An 8651-nucleotide genomic window follows, 5' to 3' on the forward strand; every position below is an offset into this window, starting at 1 on the left:
ATGGACTCCACATAAATATAAAAAACCCTCAATGACTACTATAAACACCTGTATGCATACAAACTATATAACCTAGAAATGATGGAAAAATACCTGGAAACATACAACCTTCCAAGATTCAACCAAAAGCAATTGAATACCTGAACAGACTAATAATGAGTATTGAAATTAAATCAGTATTAAAAGTCCTACCAACCAGAAAGAACACAGGACCAGACAGATTCACAGCCAAATTTTACCAGATGTATAAAGATAATATGGTACTATTCCTTTTGAAATGACTGCAAAAAATTGAGGAGAAAAGAGAAAACTTCTCTAACTCATTCTGTGAGTCCAGCATCATCCTGATAACAAAAACTGGCAGAGACACAACAACAAAACAGAAAACCTTAGGCCAACATCCTTGATGAACACAGATGTAAAATATTTAACAAAATACTAACAAACCAAATCTAGCAGCATATAAAAAATCTAATCCGTCACAATTACGTAGGCTTTATCCTTGCCTGGGATGGAAGGTTGGGTCAACATAGGCAAATGAAGATGTGATTCATCATATAAGCAGAACTAAAACCAAAAACCACATGATTATCTCAATAGATGCAAAAAAGAGGAGCGGGGAGTGGTGGCTCACGTCTGTAATCCCAGCACTTTGGGAGACTGAGGCAGGTGGATCACTTGAGGTGAGGAGTTCAAGACCAGCATGGCCAACATGGCAAAACTCCGTCTGTACTAAAAATATAAAAATTAACTGGGTGTAGTGGTGGGCACCTGTAATCCCAACTACATAGGAGGCTGAAGCAGGAGAATCACTTGAACCTGGGGGACGGAGGTTGCAATAAGGCAAGATTGCACCACTGCACTCCAGCCTGGGCAACAAAGCGCGACTCTGTCTCAAAAAAAAAAAAAAAAAAAAAAAGGAATTTATATAAAATTCAACATTCCTTCATGTTAATGAATTCTGAAGCAACTAGGCATTGAAGAAACATACTACAAAATAATTAGAGCCATCTATTACAAACCCACAGCTAGCATCATACTGAATTGGCAAAAAATAGAAGCCTTCTCTTTGAAAATTGGAAGAAGGCAGAATGCCCTCTTTCATCAGTCTTATTTAGCTATTTTATTGGAAGTCCTAGCAAGAGTAATCTGGCAAGAGACAGGAATAAAATGCATGCAAATAGGAAGAGAGAAAATCAAAGTATCACTGTTCGCAGAAAATATGATCCTATATCTGGAAAACCCCATAGTATCTGCCCCAAAACAAGTTGATCTTCTAAGCAACTTCAAGCAAAGTTTTAGGGTATAAAATAAATGTACAAAAATTAGCAGCATTCCTGTACACTAACAACATCCAAGCTGAGAAGCAAATCAAGGATGCAATCCTGTTTACAATAGCCACAAAAAGTATAAAATACCTAGGAATACAGCTAACCAGGGAGGTGAAAGATTTCTACAATGAGAATTTTTAAACACTGATGAAACAAATCAGAAAGGAAACAAATAAATGCAAAAAACAATTCCATGCTCATGGATTGGAAGAATCGATATTGTAAAAATGGCTGTACTGACCAAAGCAATTTACAGATTCAGTGACATTCCTATCAAACTAACAATGACATTCTTCACAGAATTAGAAAAAAATGATTGTAAATTGTTTATGGATCCAAAAAAAAGAGCTTGAATAGCTAAGGCAGTACTAAGCAAAAAGGACAAAGGTGGAGGCATCACATTACCTGATTTCCAACTATGCTACAAGACTACGGTAACTGAAACAGCATGGAACTGGTACAAAAATCAACACATAGAACAATGGAACAGAACAGAGAGCCCAGAAATAATGCCACACACATACGACATTCTAATCTTTGTCAAAGTCAACAAAAACAAGCAAGGGGGAAAGGACTCCCTATTCAATAAGTGGTGCTAGAATAATCAGTCAGCCATACACAGAAGATTGAAACTGAACTCCTTTCTTACACCACATACAAAAAAAAAACAAACAAACAAACAAAAAAATTAACTCACAATAGGTTAAAGACTTAAACGTGAAACCTGAAACTATAACAACCCTGGAAGATAACCTAGGAAATTACATTTTGAACAAAATCAGGAAAATATTTCATGACAAAGATGCCAAAGGTAATTGCACCAAAAACAAAAGTTGACAAACGAGACCTAACTAAACTAAAAAGCTTCTGCACAGCAAAATAAACTATCCACAAAGTAAACAATCAGTCTACCGAATGGGAGAAAATATTTTTAAACTATGTATCTGACAATGGTCTAATATCCAGAATCTATAAGGAACTTAAACTAATTCATAAGCAAAAAAACCTCCAAACTCATTAAAAAGTGGTCAAAGGACATAGACACGATTCAAAAAAGACATACATGTGAGCAACAAGCATATGAAAAAACACTTAATGTCACTAATCACTGGAAAAATGCAAATCAAAACTACAATGAAATACAATCTTACACCAATTAGAATGGCATTACTACGTCAAAAAATAACAGATGCTGGTGAAGTTGTGGAGAAAAAAGGAAACACTTATACACTGCTGATGGGAATGGAAATTAGTTCAGCCATCGTGGAATGCATTGTGACAATTTCTCAAATAACTTAAAGCTAAAGCTTAATTACCATTCAAACCGGCATTTCCATGATTGAATGTATGCTCCCCATATAGACACATACACTACCATATAGACACATGCAGGCATATGTTTATTGTGGTGCTATTCACAATAACAAAGACAGGGAATCAACCTAAATATCCATCAAAAGTAGACTGGAAAGAATAAATGTGGTACTTATACATCACGAAATACTATGCAGCCAGGAAAAATAACGAGATCAGGTTCTTTGCAGAAACATGGATAAAACTGGAGGTCATCATCCTAAGTGAAAAAACACAGGAGCATAAATCCAGACACCACATGTTTTAACTTATAAGTGAGAGCTAAACATTGTGTTCATATGAGCATAATGAAGGCAACAAAAGACACAAGGCCCTAGTTGAGGGTAAAAGGAGGGAGAGTGAGGATCAAAAAACTATCTATTGGATACTGCGCTTATTACCGGCTGGAGAAATAATCTGTACACCAAACCCCTAGACAATTTATGTATCAAATTTGTACATGTATCCCTGAACCTAAAATAATAGTTAAAAAAATAAAATATTTAAAATAGCTTATTTAAAGTATTTTTTTTAGACGGAGTCTCACACTGTCGCCCTGGCTGGAGTGCAGTGGCGTGATCTTGGCTCACTACAACCTCCTCCTCCAGGTTCAAGCAATTCTCCTTGTCTCAGCCTCCCAAGTAGCTGGGATTACAGGCACACACCACCATGTCCAGCAAATTTTTTTGTATTTTTAGTACAGACGGGGTTTCACTATGGCCAGGCTGATCTCAACCTCCTGACCTCGTGATCCACCCACCTTGGCCTCCCAAAGTGCTGGGATTACAGGCATGAGCCACTGCGTCCGGCCTTTAGGTATTTTTCTAGTATCTCCAACATGTGGGCTTTCTCGGTATGTTTTACTGATTGTTTTATTTCCTGTGTAAGGGTTATATTATCTTATTTATTTGAATGTTTCATTATCTTTTTGAAATCTAGTTATTTTAATTAATATAATGTGGTAACTGGAAATTAGATTCTCTTTCCTTGTTAGGGTTTTTTTGTTGCTACTTTTTAAGAAAAATTGTTGTTTAGTGACTTTTTAATTTTTACAGACTTAGAAAATACAAGTTCAGTTTTGTTACCTGGATATATTGCACCGTGGTAAATTCTGGGCTTTTAGTGCAGCCATCACCCAAATTGTGTACATTGTGCTTATTAAGTAATTTCTCATACCTCACCCCTCCAACTTCCCACCCTTTCAAGTCACCAATGTCTATGAATGCACTCTCTATTTCCACATGTATTGATTATTTATCTCCCACTTATAAGTGAGAACATGCAGTATTTAACTTTCTATTTCTCTTTAGTGACTTTTCTGTTCTTTATCATGTATGGCAACTGAAATTTCTGATCCCTATTAGGGGCCAACTAATAATTAGAAACACATATGTTTAAATATCTGGAACCTATAAATCCTTCAATCTTTGCTAATGGGCTATGTGTGTTTGTTGGGGCATGCATTGAACACTGTGTTAGGCTTTTACACTTTTGCCTTAGCCTTTATTTTCTCCTTGCACAGAACTTCAAGTTCAGCCAGAAGTAAGAGTGTAGGGCTTTCTCAGGTTTTTCCTTAGCAGGAACACAACTTTATGCGTGCATATGAACTTCTAGATTTTCAACAGTATGACAGAGTCTTTCAATATCCATATGGACATGTCCTCCTAAGGTTTTCCATTAAAGCCTATTGATTTGTCTACTGTTTTCCCCATTATCTATCACCTCAGGCAGCTGGGATGTTATTATGTTCAAAAAATGCCCCTAACAAAAGGCTTGCACCACGTCAACTGGGTGAATTTGAATCAGATCAAATGTAGGCAAACGTTTTGAGTGAGGTCTTCCAGAGAGCCACCAGACAAGTCAAATAATTAATATTCTTTGGGGATTATGCTTTGAAAGTGCTCCAGCTTTCTCTTCCTCCCTTCAGTATTGAAAATGTGGACCTTTAATTTTCAAGGATACTGCTGAACTGGTAATAAGAGATGGGACTAGAATAAATTAAAATGCCACAAAACTTACTGCTCTCACTGAGATTCAGATATATTTCTTCATTTACTAAACTCTTGCTGGATTGTTGCAAGTTTTGGTTAATTTCCAAAGTTCTAAAAATGTTGATTCTAAATTTTTTACATTGCTTTTTTGGAGAGGCAAGGTTTTGGAGGTCCTTACTTCATCATTTTTTATTCACTGACACCACACCTGTGAATTCACCATTTTTGCGAACATGACCGAAAATTTTATTCTTTCTTGCATCTTATTTTATTTTTGCTTAAATTACTCATTCATCATCTACTATTTAATGTATTCGTTGAGTTTTTATTTGGTTACTACAATATTCATTTTTAGAATTTCCAGAGTTTTTTTTTCCCAAATCTGCAATGTCTTTTAACTCTTTTTTTTTTTTTTTTTTTTTTCTGAAACTTGAACTTCATTTCAAAGAACATGGAAATTGTCTGGTAATTCCATTATATGCAGGACAAACATGTGGTCTGGTGTTTGTGATAATGCATGTTCATGCTGTTTTGTGTTTACATGTATCTTATTATTTTGTGCTTGTGTGTTGGACATTGGATTTGAAGAAAAAGTATTTCTGGAAATAATTTAATGCCTAGGATAATCTCTTTTCATAAAATGAACTTGTGTATTGCTTCTGCCAAGTTTTTAGCAAGTAGCAACATAGTACCAGTTTCAGATTTGAGGACTTGAAATTTTTTAGTCCATCAAGATAATTTGAAGTTGAGTGTCAGTCTAAATGATTTCAGAATTGCTTTAGGTTTGTCCTTACCACTTCGGTGTAGCTCTTCAGGGTTCCAATCATAAATGCTAAGGTTCACAGCTCTGGCAAAACCTGGGCTTCGCATGTTGTTCCCCTGGATCTGTACATTTGTCAAAATTTCTACTCAGCCTTACAAGTACCTTATTAGAAACAGCATAAGAACCACTAAAAGGCAAGGTCTTCCCTCTGGACTCTCGTCTTCTTACGTATCTTGGCTCAATAGTTCCTATCTGTGTCTTAATTGATTTATGAATAAGTTGTTTTAAATGAATACTTTTCATTTCATTGTGTGGTTACAGTATACATGAGTTCAAATTACCAGTGTTCACTTAAATGGCACCAGTCTCCCAACAAAACGACTTAGATTTTATTTACTACAGTATATTAACTATTCGTAATTTCTTAAACTGCAAATGTCACTGCCAGCACTTTTGTCCACAAATCACTATATATAAAACAGATTTGCATTGTGATCAATAACCAATCATATCGTTTCTTTCATAGTCTACCAGCAATTTGTCACTGTGCATGTATTATTCAGTTTGTTCATCAAAAATGGCACATATTTATACTACCGTTTTGTCCCTCAGTGACAAACTCATGTGTTATTTTATAATAATAGGTAACGGAAATAAGGAATTGGTCAAGAAAAATCAAAGTACATCAAAGAAATAAAAGTACTAATGCTGGCAGTGAAATTCAAATCAAATGTATTGAGGTTGTAGAAGAAATATCTAACTGTTCAAAGATTGAAACTGCCACTGTTAGAGAGACTCTAGAGCCAGAGGAACTTAGTGAAGGCAAACTTATTGACATAAATGAGAAAAGTGGTTGTGATAAAAGGATGAAGATGTTCCAGAGCAAGCGATGCTGGCAAACAATTTTACATCAAAGTAACTCTTAGAGATTTTCATGGCATTGAAATTGCAAAGGATAAAATGTTCAAAGTTAATACAAACTTAAAATTGAGTATAGAAATTCACCAATAAGTAGAAAAGATGTGTCGTCCAAATTGTAAGTTCCATGACTTGAAGAAGGAGGACACTGCTGAGACCACTCGTAATACATCTTTACGAAGAAATAAAATATTTTAATTTCTCAGTATTTTAAATACAGTATACTAAGTAGACAGTTGCTTTATAATTTTTCCATTTTTCTATTCACTTTTAACTGGCAGTAAAAATGTTTTTAATGTTTTAACCAAAAATTTTTATAATCACAAAGCAACTATATTTTTTCCCAATGATTATTATGATTTTTTTTTTGCATAACGTCAGCTTGCATGGTCACTTTTATGGTCTCACATTACCATTCAAAGCAAGGATTGCCTATATTTCATTTAGCATTTTTTGTATTTTTAGTGAGATATTTATTTTAATTAAATAAATCTCCATTACCCTGCATAATTTTCAATAAATATTATACATGGTCTTATTTAATTTCCATAATGATTTGTGAGATACAGTGGGCAGGCATGGTTATGTTACTTTTTTATAGATATGTATATTAGTCAGTTCTTGCATTACTATAAAAAATACCTGAGATCAGGTAATTTCTTTTTGAAAAAGTTTGTCACACAGTTCTGCAGGTCACACAGGAAGCATAACAGTGTCTGCTTCTAGGGAGGCCTCAGGGAGCTTTTACTCATGGTAGAATGACAAGTGGGAGCAACTGTCTTACATGGCAGGAACAGGACCAAGAAAGAGGGGAAAGGTGCCACAAACTTTTAAACAACCAGATCTCATGAAAACTCTAATAAAAAAACAGCACCAAATGGATGATGCTAAATCATTAATGAAGGATTTACCCACATTGTATTAATATGTTCTCAAATTGCTAATAAATAAATATCTGAGGCTGGGTAATTTAATGAGAAAACAGGTTTAAATAGCTCACGGTTCTGCAGGTTGTGAAGAAATCATAGCAGCTTCTGTGGAGGCCTCAGGAAACTTACAATTATGACAGAAGGCAAAGTGTAAGCAGGCATCTTTACATGGCTGGAATAGAAGAAAGAGAAAGAAGTAGGAGGTGCTAAACACTTTTAAACAACCGTATATCATGATAACTCACGCACTATTATAACAACAGTACCAAGGGGGAAATTGCACTCGTGATCCAATGACCTCCCACCAGTCCCCACCTCTAACATTGGGGATTTCAATTAAACACGAGATTGGGGTAGGGACACAGATTTGAATATATCCTTCTGACCCTGGCTTTTCCAAAATCTCATGTCCTCCTAACATAGCAAGATACAATCATGCCTATACAACAGATATAAGACTTAATGGAAAAATCTAACCCATTCTAACATTAACTCGAAAGTCCACAGTTCAAAGTTACATCTGAGAAAAGGCTAGTCTCTTCCACCTATAGGCCTATAAAATAAAAAAACAGGTTAGTGAATTCCAAGATACAATGGGGATACAGGCATTAAGCAATATATACTCTCATTTCAAAAGGGAGAAATAAGCCAAAAAAGAGGCTACAGACCCCACACAAGTCTGAAACTCAGCAGGGCGTTTATTAAGTCTTAAATAAGTTATTCTGGCTAGAGAACCTATTTTTAAAATGACAAAAATAAATCAATCAATGTATATTTATGGTCCTCCTAATTGACATGAAGGTACTCTAAGAGACAGATAAGGAGGAATGGGTGGTTCTTGCTTTGAAAGGGTTCATGATTTTATTAAACCACAACATGAGGCATATATTCAAATGCAAGATTGTGTAGTTCAAAATCCACATTGTAAGATTTCAGATATAGAAACATCAAAAGGAAAATGAGACATAAAATTTGAACTATGTTGAACTTGAAAGCATGATTTAAATTGGGTTTAATAAGGAAGAATATAATAATAAAGACTCAAAAAGGGTGAAGACCAAGAGCCAAACCAGGTGTGAGGCAATGAGCACTGTCTGTGCAAGAAGATTGATAAAGGCCTTGCTGTTTCTTGCTTGTTAGTTTTTCTGTTCTTAGGAAGTGGCTGGGAAGAAGAAATGTTGGCAAACCTATCTCTAAGATGACTTGATTATGTTCAACTAATCAGAAGGAGACTCACCTCTGGAGACCAAAATTTGTTTAGGAAGCTTCAAGAAAACTGTCTTCGAAATGGGATTTCCATCACTTCAACATTATAATTGTATTGAAAATTCTCAATAACTACCTTTCTTCTGGTTCCTGTCAAAAC

Source organism: Rhinopithecus roxellana, chromosome 7 (assembly GCF_007565055.1).
Source record: "Rhinopithecus roxellana isolate Shanxi Qingling chromosome 7, ASM756505v1, whole genome shotgun sequence".
NCBI lineage: Eukaryota > Metazoa > Chordata > Mammalia > Primates > Cercopithecidae > Rhinopithecus > Rhinopithecus roxellana.